The 23,134-nt window shown below is 43.7% G+C and overlaps 1 protein-coding gene across 3 annotated transcripts in view; it reads left to right on the forward strand.

Annotated features, from left to right (window-relative positions):
- Window positions 1–642: 642 nt before the first annotated feature.
- The window catches only part of RERE (arginine-glutamic acid dipeptide repeats), a 337,601-nt gene continuing 315,109 nt past the window's right edge, over window positions 643–23,134 (forward strand). For 2 of the 3 annotated variants that reach the window (XM_084786701.1, XM_084786704.1), the window contains exon 1: window positions 643–1,194. The gene's annotated coding sequence lies outside the window, so the exon portion shown is untranslated. The remainder of the gene's footprint in view (window positions 1,195–23,134) is intronic. The other variant, XM_084786703.1, reaches the window with a different exon arrangement.

A 23,134-nucleotide genomic window follows, 5' to 3' on the forward strand; every position in this document is an offset into this window, starting at 1 on the left:
TCTGCATTTCTTTTTCTTCAATTGTTCTCTTTCCATATTATTTTTTAAAAAACACTATGAACTGCCCATTAGAATTTAGCCTGTAAGCAAATGCTTCGAACTCACTCTGTAGCTCTCTTTGCATAGAAATCTGTCTCTCAAATGACTGAAAAAAAAAAAAAGCAAATTATGACTCTGGTAATAACAAGAGAAAGCGGACACCCACCAAGCCCACCCCTGAGACCTGCCCACTTGGGGTAGATCACGCCGGGAGGGTCAGTCCAGGGCTGACCGCAGCGAGGTCAGCTTGCGGCCGGGCAGGGCCGAACCGCCGACAAAGCCGCGCCCGGGGCGGGGAGCCTAACGCACTGGTTCCGGCTGCCGCCCGGAGCGCGCACCCAGAGGCCCCGCCGCGCCGGCACCAAAGCTTAGCCTTTCCCCTTGCCTTTCCTCCTTCTGCTCATTTTATTAAAAAGAAAAAGAAAAGGGAAAAAAAAAATAAATAAAAAGAAAAAAAAAATGGAAGAGAGGGCAGAGCAAACACTCCCGCCCCTAGGCCCGCCTTCTGCCTCCTATTGGCCCTTCTCCCGCTTCCGTCATGTCCAGACACACCAATGGCGAGGCGTGATACTGCGAGGTGGGCCGGGCCCGAGCGCGGAGTGGGCGGCCGGTCGGCGCAGCAGCAGCCCCGCGGCTCCGCCACCATCGCGGAGGTGCCGCTGCTCCCACAGACGCTCGCGAGCCGCCCCCCGCGCTCCGCAGCCTCTCGCCCCGCCGGGCCTCGGTCCCCGCCTCCTTCCCCGCGCCTCGTCCCCCTCACGCGCTCCTTACCTTGTCTCCGCCTCGTTTTCTCTCCTACTTGAAGGGAAGGAAAAAGAGAAAAAAGAAAAAAAGAAAAAAAGAAAAAAAACCCCACCACCCTCCTGTGGGAGTCCCTCGCCCTCTGGGGGGTAAAGAGAAAAACCCCACAAAACCAGACATGGTCCTGGGCCCCCACTGCTGAAGGCTTGGCCCACCCGAGGAGGTCGAAGTCCCGGCAGGGAAGCCCCGCAGATCCCCCGGCGTCGCGTCCCTCGGGCCGGCCCCCCCCTCTCGGCCCCGCGCCCGCCGCCCTCCGTCCGCCTCCGGCCCCCGCGGCCTCCCGCCCGGTCCCTGCACTTTCCCCGGAGCCGCGCCGCCACCCCTCTCATTGATGGTGTAGCGCCTGAGGGGAAGGTAAGTGTCCAAGTTGTCCACGCTGCGCCGCGGGCTTGCCTTCCTCTCCCCCCACCCCAACCCCCTCTCCATTCCGGGGTCGGGGTGCTCTGGGTGGGCCGAGGGGACTCCGCCGTGGAAGCTGAGGCGGAAAGCCAAGGCTGAGAGTGGAGGCGAGCCCTCCGGGAACCCTGGGCCGGACGCAGGCTTTGGTTCTGTGCGGGCCAGGTGACTGTCCTCCGTGCCTCTTGACCCCCGCTCTCCCTGGGGCTCTCAGGCACGCTCTCGTACCGGTCTGAGGTTAAACTATTAACTAGGCGACTAGCCGAGCAGCTCGGCTGTGGGAGGGCAGGACCTGAAACTGTGCACTTCTTGGATGTTTGTGAATGTGGGGGTCTTGGGACTGACTCATTAAAGTCTCATTTTCACATTAGGAGGAAGATTTCTCCTTTGTGTTCACAAGTCCCCTACTCAGCTCTGTGATTCCAAAATTATGGAACTAAACATCATTTGCAGCAGGGTAGAATTCTGTCATGATTTAAGTTCTGCTGTCTGCAAGAGGATGACTTCTTATTTTTTTAAGGTTATGGGAAGAAGGCAGTTTTACGTGGAATGGGGTGAGTGTGTGTTGTGTTGAGGGAATATTGCAGGTTTCCTTTGAAACTGTTGGGTTGAGAAGTTGTTGAAAGGAAATAAAATGATTCATTGTTGAATTGTCATTATCCTCTGTCTCTTTTCCAAGGGTTTTCTTTTCTTTTCTTTCTTTCTTTCTTTTTTTTTTTTTTTTTGATTACAGACTTCAAACATTGATTTAAGCAGAATGTGCCCTTGAGAAACTGGGTGCTTTAAATGTTTCAGTGTGTGCTGCTATTTTAAGGTGGATCTGAGAAAGTAGTTTTGTATGAATCTAGAAATAGCCTTCTCCAAAGCAATTTTAAAAACAAAACAAAAAGATTAACTAGTGAGTATGAACTTGGATTATAAAAACAGACGTTTAGTGTAACTCAAACAAATACATCCTAGCTTTAGCTTTCAAACAGCTTTTATAGTTGCTTTCCATTTAAAGAGACCTTTTTGTCTGGTGTACACTGGTTTCTTTAGTCTCAGTCTGATGGGGGAGGGGAAGGAGAGGATGGATCTATACAATAATAAAATCATCTTTGGCTAGATATTTTCTTCCATGGATTTGCTTGCTGAGTTAATTCCACTCTAAATTACAAACCATTTTTGATTTTTGATGGCTTAGCTTGGGTGAAAGCTGGCTTCCAGTTTCTCTGTTGTTGAGGTCGAAGGGATAAGAGGCAGAGGCAGAAACACACACACACACACACACACACACACACACACACACACACACACACACACACACACACACACCCAGGCTGAGGGCTCATTGTTCTTCCATACACACACTCATTCTCTCACCCATATTTGGGACTAGGATTGCACAGACAAACACAGCTCTTTTGGGGAGAGAGTAGAGATGGGGGTGGGGAAGGTGCTTCCCCCCCAGCCCCCCCCAGTTTTCTTTCATCCATCTAATGTCTGGCCTTTTTTTGCAACCTGGCAAGGCAGATGAATGCATGGGCAAGGAAAGGGCACTCTGGAGCATGTTCAGAAGATTCCTGTTTCTGCTGCTGCTGCTTTTTTTTTTTTTTTTTTTTTTTTTTTTTTTTGTCCATGTAAAGATAAACTCTGTCATGGTCTTATACTCTCTGCTTTCACATTCCTCATCACCTCTGACTGTTAGGGACAGATTTGTTCACTAGATTTTGATTTTACTGAGTGTGACCAAGGTCTTTCTAAGGAGTAATAGGATGTCTCTGTTAAAATGATAAAGATTCTATTGCATTTCAGGTTAAATATTTAGCAATATTGTGTGTGTGTGTGTGTGTGTGTGTGTGTGTGTGTGTGAGAGAGAGAGAGAGGGGGGGGGAGAGATTGATAGTCCTTATCAATGTAGTTTTGTTTTTTTTAAGTGATGTGGTTTTGTGGTTGGGGCTGAGGTTGAGGCCCTTTGGAATGCTGGACAGAGCTGAGTCCACCTGGCTAAATCCAGCTCTGGGCCAAGGATGGAGGGAGGTTAGTGTGAGTACATGTGGGTTGTAGAATAGCACCTTCTACTGGTTAATTGCTTTGACAATCGGGAGAAGAGGATGGGGGAGGGGATTAACGGCTGAGGCTTAATGATTTTCTTTTAAACACAGCGGCTGTGCCTTCCTGCAAATGCCACTTCCCCAGGCTGCTAATACAGATGCCCTTTGACAGGCGCACTTGCATTGCAGCCTTATTATGTTATTGGCTGTGTCTTGACATTAATTTGTTCTGTTATCAGGGGTATTTTCACATTGTGACTTCTAAGGGCTCCTTTGAATTGATGCGCTTTCTTTTTATGAGAAATGTAGTTTGTCTTGTACTAGTAAACAAAATAAGGGGTTTATTTGCATTCCAGGTCTTGGAAACAATATACACCAGCACCCTTTTAAGAAAATTTTATTATCATTAAAAAATTGAGTTATATGGGGCTGGAGAGATGGCTCAGTGGTTAAGAACACTGCCTGCTCTTCCAAAGGACCCGCGTTCAATTCCCAGCATCCACATGGCAGCTCACAACTGTCTGTAACTCCAAGATCTGACACTTTCACACCAGTGCAAATAGATTAAAACTAAATAAAATATTAAAAAAGATAAACTTACAGAAAGTTAAATGCTCGCACTAGAGCTTTCTGCTGGGATTTAAACACCCACTCCCTGCCTGAGAGGCTCAGGAAAATTTGGGGTGGGGAAATCTCATTAAAATCAGTAGTTTTGTGTAGGTAATGGTGCTGTATTGCAATTTTTTTTTTAATTTTTTTTTTTGGTTTTTCGAGACAGGATTTCTCTGTGTAGCCTTGGCTGTCCTGGACTTACTTTGTAGACCAGGCTGGCTTCCCATGCCTGGCTCTTTTTTTCTTTTTTAAAGATTTATTTATTTGCTGTGTGTACAGTGTTCTGTCTGCATGTATGCCTGCAGGTCAGAAGAAGGCAACAGATCTCATTAGAGATGGTTGGGAACCATGTGGTTGCTGGGAATTGAATTCAGGACCTCTGGAAGAGCAGCCAGTGCTCTTAACCTCTGATCCATCTCTCCAGCCCCCACTCAATACTGGTTTCTTTCTTTTCTTTTCTTTTCCTTTCCTTTTCTTCCTTTCTTCTTTGTGTAGTCTTGACTATCCTGGACTTGCATTGTAGATCAGGCTGGCCTCAAACTCACAGCGATCCAATCTGCCTGCCTCTGCTTCCCAAGTGCTGGGATTAAAGACGTGGGCCACCGCTACCTGGGTGCAATACTGTTTTCAATAATCACATCAATACTAATAAAAATAAGCTTGATAGGATGGCTTGTGGATTCGAAAATTTTTTATTTTATTTTTTCTGAGACAGGGTTTTGCTGTGTAATAGTCCTGGCTGTCTGGGAATTCTCTTTGTAGACCAGGCTGGCCTAGACCTCACAGCGATATGCCTGCCTCTGCCCCCCGAGTGCTGGGATTAAAGGCCTGCGCCACCATGCCTGGCCAGGCTGGTTTTTCTTAAGAAAGAGATTGCTGATTCACTTTAGTTTCAAAAGCTTGAAGCATAGTTCCTAAGGTTGAGTGTCTTACAATGCAATGCGAACAGTTCAAATGTAGTTATTTAGTGGGAATATAATCAGGTAATTTCAGTTTAGTGTAGGCTCTATCAATGTTTTGTTGAAAACAAACTGGAGTAACTAACTAGAAGCCAATTTGAACTAAAAAAGTTAACTAAATAAAGAAATAAAATAGTTCAGTACTTTTTCACTTATTGGGTGGTAAACCAAGTTTTGAAAAAAATGAGACATATCCATTGCCAGGTCCTGCAGTAATACACGTAATGCTGAACTGGTCCTGAAGAGCAGTGCCGGTGCTGCAGGAACAGGCACACTGAGTGTGATCGCTCCCTCAGACCCTGTGTGTGCTGAGCATGGAATGGGCACGCTGAGCACCTACTACTGTACATTTGGTTTTGAATTTTTCACATCTTGTTCAAATTTTAGTAATCAGTAAAACATTGAAGTAGTAAAATAAGTTGTATTTACTGAGTTCCTTTGGGAACTGTGTGCTTTTCTGCTAACTGCTTTTGGCAGCTACTTTTACAATTGATTTAAAGGTTAAGATAGCAGGAAATTAATATTTTTAAGTGAATCTTTAGTATAACCTAGCTGTGAGCATCTCTCCCTTTCCTCCTTGCTCCCTCTCCAACTACACAGGGACGGAGAGAGAATGCTACACTCTTGTTCTGTGTAGGAAACCGGGCGTGGTGGCGCACGCCTTTAATCCCAGCACTCGGGAGGCAGAGGCAGGTGGATCGTTGTGAGGTCTAGGCCAGCCTGGTCTACAAAGTGAGTCCAGGACAGTTGAGGCTACACAGAAACTGTGTCTCGAAAAACAAAACCAAACCAAAAAAACACTGTTGTTCTGTATAGGGTTTCTGGTAACACTGTAGTCTACACTCTAGTTGATGATAGCGTTTTAAACCTCTAGATTATTAATTATTGGCACACTGATAGCTGTTCCACAGTTGAAGTTTTGCATACACTGGTTAAATGTGATTTTTGACAAGCATATTAGTTTGTGCTTAGCTTGTCTCACATGGTTCTAGTGTTTAAGTGAGAAATGTGCATTTAAGTATTCATTACAGTATTACTAAGATTGCTTATGCCATTTCAGTGAACATTTGACTACAAACAAAAGTGAAATATGCCAAATGTTTACCAGTTTGGCACTTTGGTTGGGTTTAATTACCCCCCCCCCCCCCCACATAATTGGGGGCAGGGTTTGGCTTTGTAGCCCACATTGACCTCAGACTTTTGGCAATCCTGCTTTAGCCTCCCACATGGTGAGATTATAGGTGTGTGTTTCCATGCTGGCCTGGAAATGTGATTTATATAAATAATTTGTTGGTGTGCTGAGTAATTAAGATATAATTCACATCCTTATATTAGATAACTAGGTCAGATAAAACTGCTAACGTGAGTTCTTTTAAAAACTTTTTATTTTGGGCTGGAGAGATGGCTGAGTGACCTAGGGGTCCTGGAGGTGCCCTTCCACAGGACCCAGCTTCAGTGTTCAGCTTCTCCACTGTGCTGGCCTACTACTGTCTCTGTTATCTGTATATCCAGCTCCAGGGGACCTGACACACATGTAGTGCATGGACATACAAGCAGACACAACAGCCAAACACATAAAATTAAAAAAATAAAATTAAGGTTATAGCCAAGGCTACACACAAAGAAACCCTGTCTCGAAAAACAAACAAACAAACTAACAAGTTAATTATTTTATTCCCTGTGTGGTGGTGGTAGAACATGCCTTTAATCCCAGCACTTGGGAGCAGAGGCAGGCAGATCTCTGTGAGTTTCCAGGCCAGCCCAGGCTTAAAAAAAAAAAAAAAAAAAAAAAAAAAAAAAAAAGAAAGAAAGAAATCATCCCTTGCCCCCAGATTTATTCAGACGTGTTAGCATCTGCTTTTAATCCCAGTGCTTTGGAGACAGAGGCAGTTAGATATCTGTGAGTCTGGTCTACATAGTGAGTTTCAGGTCAGTCATGGCTACATAGTGAGACTTTCTCTCAAAAATTTATTTAAAATTTATTTTTGGTTTTTCAAGACAGGGTTCCTCTGTGGGGTTATAGGTGTGTGCCACCACGCCCAGCAAACTCGAAAATTTAACAAAACCCAAAAAATTTTAACATTTATATTTACATATTTTATATTAATTATATTTGATATAATTTTATATTAATTTTAACATACTTAAATATATAACTGTGTGTGGGAGTAGGGGGGATAAAGCATAGTAACTCATCTGTGGGCACCCATGTATCCATGTGGAGGTTAGGAACAACTTTGGAAGTCAATTCTTTCTGCCATGTATGTCCTGGGGGATCTAATTTAAGTTTGTCAGGATTACTCAACAAGCTCTTTTACCAGATATGTTATCTTGATGGCAGTTTGTGCCAGTGTAAAAAGAAAAAGAAAATTTGTTTTTGTTTTGTTTTTTGTTTTTTTTGAGACAGGGTTTTTCTGTGTAGCCTTGGCCGTGCACACCATGCTGGCTTTTAAGCAGGGTCTTTTTTTTTTTTTAAATTTATTTATTATGTATACAGTACACACTAAATCACATTATAGATGGTTGTGAGCCATCATGTGGTTGCTGGGAATTGAACTCAGGACCTCTGGAAGAGCAGTCAGTGCTCTTAACCGCTGAGCCATCTCTCCAGCCCCTGAAGCAGGGTCTTATGTAGCCCAGGATGCCTACGAACTCTTGTTCTTTCTGTTTTTACCTTCCAAATGCCGAGGTTACAGGAACACATCACGATGCTCAGCTTTAGAAATTTTTGTTGTTTTTTTCAGACAAGATTTCTTGGTGTAGCCCTGGGTGTCCTGGACCAGGTTGGCCTCAAACCTGCCCTTTCCCCCCAAGTGTGGGACTAAAAGTGTATGCCACCACCTAGTTACCTGGTTAGAATTGTTTTTAATTAGGTAATTTGCTAACATATTAGCAACCATAAACAATATATTTGCTGTGAAATCTTTCTTTTTATGGTTACATTACAAAATAATTTTATTTTTTTGGTTTTTTGAGACAGGGTTTCTCTGTGTAGCTTGACTGTCTTGGACTCCTTTGTAAACGAGGTGGCTTTGAACTTATAGGGACTCCTGAGTCCAGGGATTAAAGGTGCATGCTTCCACACCTGACCTACAAAATGGCATTTCTAATTCATAGAACACTTGCTTAAGGAATGAGTGTAGACTATTTGTCTTGAAATTGAAGTCATGGTTGTGTTCTAATTTTAAAGTCCTTATGTGCCTTTTTGTTTTGTTTTGATTTTTTGAGACAGGGTTTCTCTGTAGCTTTGGCTGCCCTAGAGTCATTTTTGTAGACCAGGTTGGCCTCAAACTCACAGAGACCTGTCGGCTTCTGCTTCCAGAGTGCTGGGATTAAAGGTGTGTGCCACCTCCGCCCACCTTAGTTATGTGATTTTTTTTTAAGGTTTATTTATTTATTTTATGTATGTGAGTGTTCTATCTGCATATACACCTGCATGTCAGAAGAAGGCATCATGCCAGTATAGATGGCTGTGAGCCACCATGTGGTTGCTGGGAATTGAACTCAGGACCTCTGGAAGAGCAGGCAGTGTCCTTAACCTCTGAGCCATCTCTCCAGCCCCGACTTTTTTTTGTTTTGTTTTTTGAGACAGGGTTTCTCTGTGTAGCCCTGGCTGTCCTGGACTCGCTTTGGAGACCAGGCTGGCCTCGAACTCACAGTGATCCATCTGCCTCTGCCTCCCGAGTGCTGGGATTAAAGGCTTCTGCCACCATGCTAGTTAGTTATGTGACTTTCAAGGGCTTTGGTTAGGATGTTGGGATTGCTAGGAACATAAAAACATTCAAATTATTTTAAAATACTGGGGCAAAGTGGAATAGAAATGCAAGCTTTTAAAAGGCCAGGCCTTCCAGAAGATTAGGAACCTGGGTTAGCAGTGTCTCTCAGTGCTGCAGTGCTGTCGGGGATGGAGCCTCTTAACTTTGGCAACTTAGTGTGTTTTGTCTCCTTAGTAGAGTTTGCTGAGTCTACTGCCCTAGAGAAGCAACACCATTCTAGAAGGGGCTAGTGTTTGCACTGTTGGCTTGCACTCACCTGAAAGAGAGCTTGTACACCATCTCTAGACAGAGTCTTCGCTGTAGAGGGCCTCTCCTGCAAAAACTCCATGCCAACACACACTCACCACAGTATGTATAGGCACATTTCTTGGCACCTCTGTGTGTCTCCCAGTCTTCCAGAGGACTAATTTGTTACATCCTTTCCTGTGTCAGGAATGCTGTGTGTGTGTGTGTGTGTCACACACACAGTTCAGAGGCAGTGTGAGCAGGCAGGAATGCAGGCTTGTGTCTGCATGTATAAACTGCCTGGGGCAGCCTTGGAAACCTCCCTTTGTGGCAGAATCTGGCAGTGCTGGGGAAGTCTATCCACCCTAGAGCAGTTCTGATTAATGAGTAATGGAATGCAGGGGCTCTAGCTGTAGGTTTAAGTTTGTTTCATGTATGAAAACATCGTTATTATAATTTACTTATTTTTATCTTATGTTCATTGGTGTTTTGGCTGTATATGTCAGTATGAGGGTGTCAGATCTCCTGGAACAGGAGTTACAGACAGTTGTGAGCTGCCATGTGGTTTCTGGGAATTGAACCCCCATCCTCTGGAAGAACAACCAGTGCTCTTAACCACTGAGCCACCTCTCCAGTCTCGTCTCTGCCCCCCCCCATTAAAAATTTTTTTTGTTGTTTGTTTTGTGTTTGCTTTTTTTTTTTGTTTTTTTTCGAGACAAGGTTTCTCTGTGTAGCCTTGGCCATCCTGGACTCACTTTGTAGACCAGGCTGGCCTCGAACTCACAGCGATCCGCCTGCCTCTGCCTCCCGAGTGCTGGGATTAAAGGCGTGCACCACCACACCCGGCTGTGTTTGCTTTTTTGAGACAGTGTTTCTCTGTTACTTTTTAGACTAGGCTGGCCTTGAACTCACAGACAGCTCCATGCCTCTGCTGCCCCAGTGCTGGTCTTCAGCCTCTTTTAACTGGTGCTCCTTAGTTCATATTTCAGTGATGCTGGTGATAGAATCCAGCTTTGCTTTGTGTTTAGTCATGTGCCCTCAGCTCCTGGATACTCTGTAAAAGCAGACTCAGTGTCCCTCTGCTGCCTCACTCTCCACCATTTCTTTGCTGTATGGGTCACAGAAGGATTGAAATCATATTGACTTGCCTTCCTATCCTCTCTGAAGAGGTCACTATGTAAAGCTAGCTTCAGGTTAGACAGTAATACTCTAGCTTTGATGTTTGGTGAAGGAAGTCATTTTGCTCAGAGCACTGGACAGTCATGGCTCTCTTAATTCTTTGCCCTTATCTCTGTTTCTTTTGTGTGCTTATGCTGTGCTTCCATTTCCACTAAGGTCTCTATCTGTAATTAAAATTTCCCAAGAGACATCTGGTAGGCCCTTAGTTGTTGCTAGTGTTGGCTAAGGGCTTACGGTCAGGCTGCCTCCGAAGATGTCCTCAGCCCTCCAGATGGGCTACACATAGGCTAGATGCTCACTTCTGTATGTCAGCTCATGGGCATGGACGTGGTAGTGAAAGGTCTAGGGAAAGGGATTTCTTGGTTTTTGTTAGAACTTTATGAGTTTTTCATTTCCATTGACATCTAGTATGGTTGTTGGCTTTTCTAGCTTACTTTGTTTAATAGTGATTTTGCTGTCATAATTAGTCATAATTAACCACACATGATCTGTTCATTAGGCAAGATTGTTTTGTTGGGTTTGTCCTCCTTTCTCTTTACTTTCTATAAATCAGTTCACCTGCATGCCTGTCTACCTGCCTGCTTTTCTTTTTTTCCTTTTTTTCTTTTTGTTTTTGTTAGTTTCTTTGTTTTTTCCAGACAGGGTTGCTCTGTGTAGCCTTGGCTGTTCTGGACTCACTTTGTAGACCAGGCTGGCCTTGAACTCAGAGATCCGCCTGCCTCTGCCTCTTAGAGTGCTGGGAGTAAAGGTGTGTGCCACCATGCCTGTCTCCGACTTTCTTATCTTGTGCTGTTTCTACAACTGCAGTCAGTCTATAGTCCCTGTTAAGAATCTTTCAACAAATAAAATTCTTCGCCGTTGATTAGGTTAAGCCTAAAGATGAGTAGAGATGATGACAGTCTTCTAGAAGTTAATGCTTATATTGATGCCATTGGTATACATTGTGAGCAGATAAAGTGTTTTAGGGACAAACTGTCACAGAGCTGTATTGATCTATGTATTGCTGTATATAGAGTGCCTCAAAAACGTGGTGACAGCACAGGTAGCGTCTTTGGCATACAGTGCTGGAGAGTGGCTTAGCTGAGGTATTCTCGTGCAAGGATTTCTTGAGGTTGCAGTTAAGAGGTTTGCTGGGCCTAGAGGATCTGCTTCAAGTATTTTCCTTACATGTGTGTTGGGAAGGACCCTCCAGTGCCGGCCACATGGGCTTGTCATTGCTACCTGAGTGACCTCATGATGTAGTATTTGACTCTGAGCTTGGGAGCACAGGCCTGCTTCTCCCTTTTTGTGACTTAGTCTTGGAAGTCAGGTACCACCCCACCCCTTTTCACACCTCTTTGAGACAGGGTCTCACTGTGTAGCCTTGACTGGCCTGCAGCTGACTGTGTAAACCAGGCTGGCCTCCAGCTCATAGAGGTCCACCTCCCTGCCTCTGCCTCCTGAGCACTGGGATTAGATGTGTATATTACTATGCCTGGCCAAAAACTACTATACTGTACTAGTTGAAATAAAGTCATTAAGTAAAATGAGCCCACACTCAAGGCAGTGAAGGGCCAGCTCGAGAAAAGAGCAGCTCCTCCAGGATCCCCAGGCCCAGTTCTCAGCATCCACGTGGTGGCTAACAGCTATCTGTAACTCCAGTTCCAGAGGGTCCAGTGACCTGTTCTGGCCTCTGCAGGCACTACATGCACATGTTGTACATGCAGGCAAACACACATGAAAATAAAAATCTCAAAAAAGTTTTTACAAATTGTGAATTTAAACTACCATAGGAATTCAAAGGAAAGAGGTAAGGCAGGCTAGAGGCCTTTATTCTCGTGGGATGGTTATTTTGAAGCACTGCCTCATGGTGACCAGAACTGGTTATTGCTGATTCTCAGGAGAGTGACCCGACTAAAACCTCTCACTAGTCATTATTTTTTTCTCTACACTTGCCTTGTTGAAGCTTCATTTATTTTCTGCTTAATCCTTGGATTTTGCTTTGGTATGTTTGTGGTTTGTGTGTGTGTTTGCATGTTTTATAAGCGTGTGTACATTTGGTGGGCATGTGCCTGGAGGCTTGAGGCGCCTCTCTCAATTGCTCTTTACTTTATTACTAAGGCACAGCCTTTACCTGAACCCAGAGTGGCTGATTTAGCTAGGCTAGCTGTTCTTGCTCCATTGGCTTTTTACTTGAGTGCTGGAGGGTCTAGATGCTTTTGCTGTGCAAGCAGAGAACTAACTCCTGCTGTCCTGACTCCACATGTACACACATGTAAACTCCTCTCTCTTCCCTCTACACATGTTCTCTCTGTCTCTGTCTGGTGCACACGCACGCATGCACGCAGGCGCGCGCGCGCATGCGCGCGCGCACACACACACACACACACACACACACACACACACACACACACACACCAACCAATAAACAAAAAAATCCCTGGTGAGGACATGTGCTTGAACTTCTTTTGGTTTCATCATTTCTACTTCCTAGTACCCTTTTCTGTTTGTTTTATTTTTCGAGACAGGGTTTCTCAGGAGGCAGAGGCAGGTGGATCTCTGTGAGTTCCGGGCTAGCCTGGTCCTCAAAGCAAGTACAGAACAGCCAAGGCTGCACAGAGAAACCTTGTCTTGAAAAGCAAAAACAAAATAAAAAAACCCAAAACTGGTCATAAACTGGTTGAGCTAGTACATACTTTTAATCTCAGAACTTGGGGGGAGAGACAGGTAGATCTCTGCTCCCAAGACCAGCCTTCTCTGCATACCAGGTTCTAGGCAGTGAGACAGACAGACCCTCTTTAATAAAACAAACGGGGCTCTGGAGAGATGGCTCAATAGTTAAGGGCACAAGCACGGCTGAAGTCCTGGGTTCAGTTCCCAGCACCTATATGGTGGCTCACAAGCATTTATAGCTCTTGTTCCAGGGGATTTGATGCCCTCTTCTGGCCTTCATGGGCACAAGGCACAAACACAGTACACAGACATACATATAGGCAAAAATAGTGACAACATAAAAAAATTTGAAAAGTTAAAAACTAAGAAACTGGTCATAGTGATTGCCTTTGTAGCAGGCAGTGTATATAGGGGAGGGAGCAGAGAGGGAGGGTCCCTAATCTTTCATACTTACGTATTATTATGTCACATGTAGCCATGAGCTAACTAAATGCATAATAAATACCTGTCCTTTAGATTTTTTTTTTAGATTTTTGCTCTTCCCTTTTTATATGCTTCAGTGACAGGAATTTTAATTTATATATGAAGTGGTACCTATAAAATAACTAGAGACAACGTGTGCCCTTTACAGCTGTTCCTATGATGAATGTTCCCAGTAGTGGAAAGGACGTAAGACTTATTCTACAACTGATTCTGGTGAGGGAATTGCCTTGACAAGTGGTGATGCTGTGGCTTAGGGACGAGAATGACCTCTGGCTGGAGGGATCAGGGAGGGTTTGGTATAGGAGGAGGCGTTTAACCTGTGCTCTGAAGGATTGGCAGCATTTGGACATGCGGTAAGTAGCTAAGAGGATTTCAGGCAGGAAATTGCATGCAGCAAAGGCTCAGAGGCCAGAATGCAGGAATGTGCTGAGTACTTTGGCTGCTTCTATGATAAGGATTATCAAATTGCATTTAGATTTTTTTTCTTCCATCTCTCCTCTTAAAAATCTTTAAAAATATCCTGTAGTAGATTCAGGCAGGCATAGTTCTTTTAACCTTGATAATTTATATTTGAAGCTTGTGGCTGGTAGCTGTTCAAACCAAGTTTAAAGCATTTGGGAAAAGAAATGCTTGAGCTGATTCCTTAAATGAAGTTTAAACTGATCTTGCTAGGAAGGGACAGGTTGGACTCATAGGGTGGATTACTTTAATAACTTCACATATTCAAATTATGTATAAATTATAGTTATAAAATACACATTCATTGTAATCATATTAATGCAATTAAAAATAGCTGTGTTCATTTCTGCAAAACTGTCCCAGATGTTTTTTGTGCATATGTGAACATATTAGCTTTGGTTTTGCCTTTCATTTAATATATTCTTTTTTTTTTTGGTTTTTCGAGACAGGGTTTCTCTGTGTAGCCTTGACTGTCTTGGACTCACTTTGTAGTCCAGGCTGGCCTCGAACTCACAGAGATCCGCCTGCCTCTGCCTCCCGAGTGCTGGGATTAAAGGCATGCCCCACCACACCCGACTCATTTAATATATTCTTGTTTAGGTTGGTGTTTTTGTTTTTTGTTTGGTACTAGGTGTGGAATACAATGCCTCATGAATGTTAGGCAAGTACTTTACCAGTGGTGCTGCACTCCTAGCCCCATTTAGTATTTCAAGCACATATTTTCCAGTGTTAGTTCTTGCAATTATACTTCATGGGTGCTTTGATCTTTAAATAACTTCATTGTGTGTTTGTATATATTACGTTTCCTGTTGATGGATATAGGAAATGCTTTTGATATTTTTTCTTTTATTATTCTCTTGTCTGTATCACTATATACTTGTACAGGTTTATAGGAACAATTTTCAGGTATATTTGTTGAATTAATGGATATGCTAGTAGGGTGGGCATAGTGGCATGTTTCTGTAATTCTAGCATGTAAGAGACAGAGGATCATTGTTAATTTGAGGTTGATCTAGACTATATAAGGAAGTCTCAGACCAGGCAGGGACTTTGGTTTTGAGATAGGGTTTTTCTTTCTTGAACTCAGACATCTGCCTGCCTCTGCCTTGCAAATACAGGGATTAAAGGTGTGTCCCACCATGTCCCCTAGCTTTTTTTTTTTTTTTTTTCATTTTCATTTTTGTTTTGAAAAAGGGTTTCTCTGTTCTGGAACTCACTTTGTAGACCAGGCTGGTCCCAAACTCACAGAGATCCGGGCCAGCCTGGTCTACAGAAGGGAGTCCAGGAAAGCCAGGATTGTTACACAGAGAAACTTGTCTTGAAAAACCTAAAAAACAAAACAAAAACAACCCTCCCAAAAACAACAAAACAAAACACTCAAGAAGCAGCTAGGGTTGTGGCACAGCATGTGGACATGCACTTAGCATGTACAAGGTTCTAGGACCAATCCTCAACAGCAAAAGTAAATAAAAATAAATAAATTATCTCCAGCACCAAAACTCAGTAGAGAAAAATAACATTGAATGACTCACAGATTGAATATGAACGCTCTTCTATAGGCTTATGTGTTTGAACATGTGGTCCCTAGTTGATGGCACTGTTTGAGGAGACCGTAGATCTGTAGGAGGTGGGGCACTGCTGGAAGAGGAAGTTACAGGGTGGGCCTTACTAGTTAAAGCTCTACTCCCTGATCTCTGAGATACGAGCAGCCAGCTGTGTACTCCCATCACTTGGACTCAGGATGGACTGTGTCTTTTCAGACTGTGAGCCCAAACACATCCTCCCTTGAGTTTTTTCTTCTTAGGTTTCTGTAGCAGGGCCATGAGTAACTTAACCAGCACAGCAGCCATTGTGTGATTATACTACACATAACTGCCCACCAAGCCTGTACTCTTCTCTTTTCAAACTCATTTAGTAAAAAGGCCCAGATGGGAACCGAGACACCGCGTCCTTTTCTGGTTTTCTAGACGGAGGCCTTTCTTGATGGAGAGGGCAGCTGGCCTGGCTGGCTGGGTTCTGAAATGGAGTTATGTATGACAACTGCTTTGGAACCTTAGAGGTGCTTTAGTACTGGATAGGGAGTGGGTGGGGGGTGCTTTTTAAAAAAAATAACTTATAGTTGAAACTGATTTTCAACTACTAGAGGTGATAGAAACTCCTGGACTTTTACTGAAAGCGAGGAAGGTTTCTGAAAAGATTTTTAAAAATAGGGTAAGTTTTTTAAAAAAGCTTTAAAAAAAGGCACAACGATTAAGTCCCTCATTACTCTGGTATATTTATTTATATTAAATTTTGAGGATTTTTTTTTTTGGTTCCTAGTAAAGTGTGTGTGTTTCTAGTAAGTTAACTAAGGATGTGTGTTTCTGTTGTCAGCCACAGATATTTTGTGTGGAAAAAAGTTTGTAAGTGATTTGCTGGTTTTTGGAGTCAACTGTGTATGTCCTCTAGCATTGGCTTACCTCTCATGGTGTCCCAGCAGCTCTTGTCAATTGCTTAGTGATCCTGTACAGAAGAGGAACTTTTCTCACTGTGTCTGGGCTCTGATCAATATTGCTGTTTTGGAAAAAGATGTAAGTGCCAGGTGTAGTGGCGCATACCCTTTATTTCAGCACTTGGGACACAGAGGCAGGTGGGCCTCTAAGTTCATGGCCAGCCTGGTCTACATAGTGAGTTCCAAAATAGCCAGAGCTACATAGTGAGACCCTGTCTCTGAGGGTGGAGGTGCGGGGGAGGTGGGAGAGAAAAAAAGATGTCTGCAGAGTCTTGTCAGAAATGCTTTCCTGCCAGGTATGGTAGCGCAGGCCTGTAATCCCAGCACTCAGGGAGGCAGAGGCAGGTGAATCTCTGTGAGTTAAAGGCCAGCCTGGTCTACAAAGTGAGTCCAGGACAGAAAAACAAAAGACAACAACAACAACAAAAAGATTTTCCTATTGTCATTGATGGCCAAATATCTAATGCCCTTTCCTTTGGTTGTGTACACACCTAAATACTCAGTTACCTTTTTTTTTTTGAGTCAAGGTTTCTATAACAATTAAAAAAAAAACTCTTACTGTTTTATTTTTTATTTGTTTATTATTTATACAGTGGTCTAGATTTACATCTGTAGGCCAGAAGAGGGCATCAGATTACATTATAGATGGTTGTGAACCATCATGTGGTTGCTGGGAATTGGAACTCAGGCCCTTTGGAAGAGCAGTCAGTGCTCTTAACCTCTGAGCTATCTCTCCAGTTCCCAACAATTCTTTTAATTAGTAAAAATATCTTTAAAATTGTAGGTCTTGACATTTTGTGTTTATGTGTGTGTATGTGTTTTGTTTTTTGTTTTTTTGTTTTTTGAGACAGGGTCTCTCTGTTAGTCTTGGCTGTCCTGGACTTTGTAGACCAGGATGGCCTTGAACTCAGCAATCTGCCTACCTCTGCCTCCCAAGTGTTGGGATAAAAGGTGTGTGCCACGGCCGGGCGTGGTGGTGCACGCCTTTAATCTCAGCACTTGGGAGGCAGAGGCAGGTGGATCGCTGTGAGTTCGAGGCCAGCCTGGTCTACAAAGCGAGTCCAGAGCAGTCAAAGCTACACAGAGAGACCCCGTCTTAAACAAACAAACAAACAAACAAAAACAAAAAAAAACAAAAAAAAAAGAAAAAGGTGTGAGCCACCACACCCGATTGAGGGCACCAGATCTCATTATAGATGGTTGTGAGCTACCATGTGGTTGTTGGGAATTGAAATCAGGACCTCTGGAAGAGCAAACCATGCTCTTAACCTCTGAGCCATCTCTCCAGCCCTATTTTTTGTGTTTTTATGCTTTTCTGATTGTATTAATATTAATATCAATATCAATATCAATATTATTATTATTATTATTATTATTATTATTATTATTATTATTATTATTATTATTATTATTATTAAAAAAGATTTATTATGTATACATTGCTCTGCAGGCCAAAAGAGGGCACCAGATCTCATTATAGATGGTTGTGAGCAGCCATCTTAACTTCTGAGCCATCTCTCCAGCCCTATTTTTTTTTTTTTTTTTTTTTTTGAGACAGGGTTTCTCTGTGTAGCCTTGGCTGTCCTGGAGTCACTTTGTAGACCAGGCTGGCCTCGAACTCACAACGATCCGTCTGCCTCTGCCTCCCGAGTGCTGGGATTACAGGCGTGCACCACCACGCCCGGCTTCTCCAGCCCTATTTCTTAAAAAAATTTTATTTTAAAATTATGTGTATATATATGTGGGGGCCTTTGTGTATGTATGTGCATGTGATGCAGGTGCTTATGGATGGAGGCCAGAGGTGTTTGGTTCCCTGTGGTTGGAGAATAAGCTTGGGGTCTTGTATGTGCCAGGCAAACTTCCTACCATTGAATGAGCCCAGGAACCATATATGTTTTTTTCTTTTTTCTTTTTTGGTTTTTCGAGACAGGATTTCTCTGTGTAGCCTTGGATGTCCTGGACTCACTTTGTAGACCAGGCTGGCCTGGAACTCACAGTGATCCGCCAGCCTCTCCCTCCCGAGTGCTGGGATTACAGGTGTGCGCTTCCACGCCCGGCTAGGAACCATATTTTTAAGTAAAAATTGTTGAAGAGAATCACAGAACACTTTATGGTTTTGCATCTCATTTTTCTGTGGGTGCCATGCCAATCTCCTCTGAATTATTATTCCATCTTTACTTTATGTGTTGCCAAAGTGTTTTGTTTTGGTGTTTGTGTATGCAGGTGTTATTTATGTGGTAATGTGGGAGTGTGCACATTTGCATGTCGGCGCTTGTGTACACGTGTACTTGTGTGTGTGGAGACCAGAGGTCAACTGTAGTGTCTTTCTTAATTGCTTTAATTGTATGAGTGTCTTGCTGGCATGTATATCTGTATACCATGTGTATACCTGGTACCGTGAATGCCATAGGAGCGGGTCAGATCTCTTGGAGTGGAGTTACAGATGGTTGCGAGCTACCATGTTGGTTCTGGGAATTGACCCCAGGTCCTGTGGAAGAGCAGAGGTTCTCTTAAGCACTGAGACATCTCTTCAGTCCCTATTTTGTTTTTTGAAGCAAAGTTTTTGTTTTACTTTTTTTTTTTTTCTGTTTTTTTGAGACAGGGTTTCTCTGTGTAATCTTGAACGTCCTGGACTCACTTTGTAGGCCAGGCTGGCCTCGAACTCACAGAGGTCCACCTGCTTCTGCCTCCTGAGTGCTGGGATTAAAGGCCTGCGCCACCACCACCCAGCTGAAGCAGAGTTTATTAAGAGAGTGTATTTATTTTATTAAATTTTATTTCATGTGTGTGTGCACCCATGCATGCATATGTAAATATATTTATGTGTGCTGTTTGCATGCAGTGTCCATAGAGGCCAAAAGAGCATGTGGATCTTCTGGAACTGAAGTTAAAGGCAAAATTGTAAGCCATCTGATGTAGATGCTGGCAATTGAACCTTGGTCTTATGGAAGAGCAACAAAAGTGTTCTTCCATTAAGCCATCCTTCCAGCCCCTGTTAATAGATTTTTAACATAGACCGTCTTGCTTATGGTATGGCAGTTTATTGACTGAGCTAACTCTGTAGCTCATTTATTTTAGGTGCAGGGTCTCAATATGTAGAATAGACTGGCCCTGAATTCAGAGATCAACTGTTTCTGCCTCTGCCTCTGCCTCCCTAGTGCTGGGATTAAAGGCATGCGCCACCACGCCCAGCAGGCACCTTCAATTCTTAAGGTCTAGTGTGTGCCTGGCTCTTGGAAGTTATTGTTGATTGGTTGATTGTCCTTTATTGACACCTGTTACCTTGTTACCAGGTTTTTTTTTAGATTTTATTTATTTATTTATACAGTATTATTCTGCCCCCATGTATTTATACAGTATTCTGCCCCCAGATCTCATTACAGGTGGTTGTGAGCCACCATGTGGTTGCTGGAAATTGAACTCATGACCTTTGGAAGAGCAGGCAGCGCTCTTAACCTCTGAGCCATCTCTCCAGTCCCCCCCCCCCCTTTTTTTTTGGTGGTTTTTGGAGACAGGGTTTCTCTGCCCTGGCTGTCCTGTACTTTGTAGACCAGACTGACCTCGAACTCACAGCAGTCTGCCTACCTCTGCCTTCTGAGTGCTGGGATTAAAGGTGTGTGCCGCCATGCCCGGCAAGGTTTTTTTTTTTAATTAAAAATTTAATTTAATTTTATTTTATATGAATTGGTGCCGGGTGTCAGATCCCCTGGAACTAGAGTTACAGATAGTTGTGAGCTGCCATGTGGGTGCTGGGAGTTGAACCTGGGTCCTTTGGAAGAGCAGACAGCATTCTTAACCACTGAGCCATCTTTCCACCCCCCCCCCCTTTTTTCTTTTTTAAAGATTTATTTATTGTATTATCTGCAGAAGAGGGCATCAGATAACATTATAGATGGTTGTAAGCTACCATGTGGTTGCTGGGATTGAACTCAGGACCTCTGGAAGAGCAGGCGGTGCCCTTAATCACTGAGCCATTTCTCCAACCCTTTTTTTCTTTCTTAATCAAAGTCCTTTGGCCTTTAGTTGTGGTTCTGGTTAAACTGGATTATTGGTGTTTTCCCCCCACCTTATCTCCCTCCCTACCTTCCTTTCTTCATCCCTTCCTTCTATATATTTATTTATTTATTTTGTTTTTTTGAGACAGGGTTCTCTGTGTAGTGTTGGGTGTCCTGAACACTCTTGATAGACAAGGCTGGCTTCGAACTCACAGAGATCCCCCTACATCTGCCTCCCCAGTGCTGGGATTCAGGCGTGCGCCACCCATGCCCGGCCTTATTTATTTATTTTTAAAAAGATTTAATTTATTTATTTTCAGTATGAGTGCCCTGTCTGCAGGTACGCCTGCACGCCAGAAGAGGGCATCATGTCCTAGTGTAGATGGGTGTGAGCCACCATGTGGTTGCTGGGAATTGAACTCAGAACCTCTAATAGAGCAGACAGTGCTCTTACCCACTGAGCCATCTCTCTAGCCCTAGATGATCATTTCTTGGATTTGAAGTACTTTTCAGTGACATTCTTGCTCTGAGATTCTTACTCCTTAACCATTGCACACTTGTAAACAGTGCACTGCAGAGTTGTCCTTTTTGATGAGTTTTGCAGAGGCTGCTCATTCCCATAGGCTTTTGTTGTTATCAATATTAATTAGGCTATGCATGCACACTGGGTCTCTACCAACTTGGTACACATGCTCGCAATCAGATACAAGCACACAAAGATGGCTTTGGTGCTTGTCTAAAGCTTTGGCAGCTGTGCCATTAGGATGAGTGTGTCTTTAGCACCTCTTGGAAAGCAGTGTTAATATTCATTAGACCTCTAGCAGCGATGCCACCTTTGGCCAAGGTGTCGGGTTACAAGTGAAGCATGTCTTTTTTTGTTTGCTTGTTTTTTGTTTTTTTTGAGACAGGGTTTCTCTGTGTAACCTTGGCTGTCTTGGACTCACTTTGTAGACCAGGCTGGCCTCAAACCCACAGCGATCCACCAATCTCTGCCTCCCAAGTGCTGGGATTAAAGGCGTGTTACACCAAACCCGGCTGAAGCCATATCTTGAATATACCTCAGAGATTTGTTGGGGGCAGGAAAAGGGTGTGACTTTTACTTCTGTTTTCTCCCCCTTAGCTCTTTATAGGGAGATTGAATATGCTTCTGATTTACACTTGGGTCATTGGCATGATTACAGAGATTAGCAGCTCATGTGCACTTGAGTTGCTTCAACATAGCATTAAACTAAATTTGTACATATCTCTATTTGGGCTAGGAGACTTTTCACTGGCACAGAGGTACATCCAGAAAACAAAAATAATTGATCAAAATGAAAAGAAAGCTGGGTGGTTGTGGTGCATGCCGTTAGTCCCAGCACTCGGGAGGCAAAGGCAGGCAGATTGCTGTGAGTTTGAGGCCAGCCTGGTCTACAAAGTTAGTCCAGGACAGCCAAGGCTACACAGAGAAACCCTGTCTTGAAAAACAAAAACAAAACTCCCAACTTCCTATGTAATATGCCCATTTAAGGTTGACTCTCTGAGACAGCATTTTGCTAGATGTGCTATTAATTAGAGATGAGAAACATCACTTTAAACAATTTACTTATTTTATAAATAGGAGTGTTTTGCCTGCATGCGTGCCTGTGAATCACATGCATATAGTGACTGTGGAGGCCAGAGCAGTGTGGGGCTCTCTGGAGCTGGAGTTCAGGTGGTGACCAGGCAGCCTGGTCCCCTGCAAGAGCAGCAAGTGCTCTTAACCACTGATCATCTCTGCAGCCACAAATTACTTAAAAAGCAAACAAACTAAACACTACCTATGTGCGTGTATTACTGGAGAGTCACTGTTTAGAAGCATGATAGCTCCCGTGTTTTACAAAAAAAGAAGCTCGGTAGGCCACCAGTAGGCACGCAGGGGTTGAGGGTCCACTTCCACTTGGGCAGGACATGGTATATGACCTGGTGCTCTGCTTTCTTAGTTACTGCATGAGGACAGTAGTACATAAGTGGAAGTGAACACATTAGCATTGGAGGGGCTGGAGAGACGGCTCAGTGACTTTAGGAGTCTTTTCTCTTTCTCTCTTTCTTTGTTTCTTTTCTTTTCTTTTTTTTTTTTTTTTTTTTTTGAGACAGGGTTTCTCTGTGTAGCCTTGCCTGTTCTGGACTCGCTTTATAGATCAGGCTGGTCTCGAACTTACAGAGATCCTCCAGCCTCTGCCTCCCGAGTGCTGGGATTAAAGGCGTGCGCCACCACGCCCGGCTCCTTTCTTTGTTTCTTAACACAGGGTTTCTCTGCAGCCACATTGCCTGCCTTCGATTCACTTTGTAGACCAGGCTGGCCTTGAACTCACAGAGATCCACCTGCCTGTCCCTTAGGTGCCTTCTCTTACTGCTCTCTAGCACATTATTTGAGACAGGATCTCACCGAACTTGGAGCTCACTGATTGGGCTATCTGATCAGTAAGCCTAGGGTTCTTCTGGTCTCTGGGCATTTGGGGATTACAGATGGTGAGCCTGGCCACCTGGAGATTCCAAATCATGCTTGTGTGACACGCACATTACCAACTGATCCATCTTCTCAGACTTGCGTTGTAAACCAGGCATGGTGATGCATACCTGTAATCACAGCACTCTGGGAGGCAGAAGCAGTAAATTCTCCCCCCTCCCCCCAGACAGGGTTTCTGTTTAACAGCTCTGGCTATCCTAGACTCACTTTGTAGACCAGGCTGACCTGGAACTCACAGAGTGCCTCTGCCTCTGGAGTGCTAAAGGCGTGCACTACCATGCCTGGCTCAGAAGCAGTAAATGTAAGGGGTAGTGCCTTTAATCCCACTGTATATATACTTATAGATAAAGGTGTATATAGACTTATCTATAAGGGTGGGGAGAGCAAGGATCTGGAAAACAAGGTAATAGAAGAGCTTTACCAGATTGGAGGGATGACTCAGAGGTTAAGAGCACTGGCTGCTCTTCCAAAGGTCCTGAATTCAATTCCCAGCAACTTACAGCCATCTATGATGAGATCTGGTTCTCTCTTATGGCCTACAGGCAC

This window comes from Acomys minous (assembly GCF_964271855.1).
Source record: "Acomys minous genome assembly, chromosome: 6".
NCBI lineage: Eukaryota > Metazoa > Chordata > Mammalia > Rodentia > Muridae > Acomys > Acomys minous.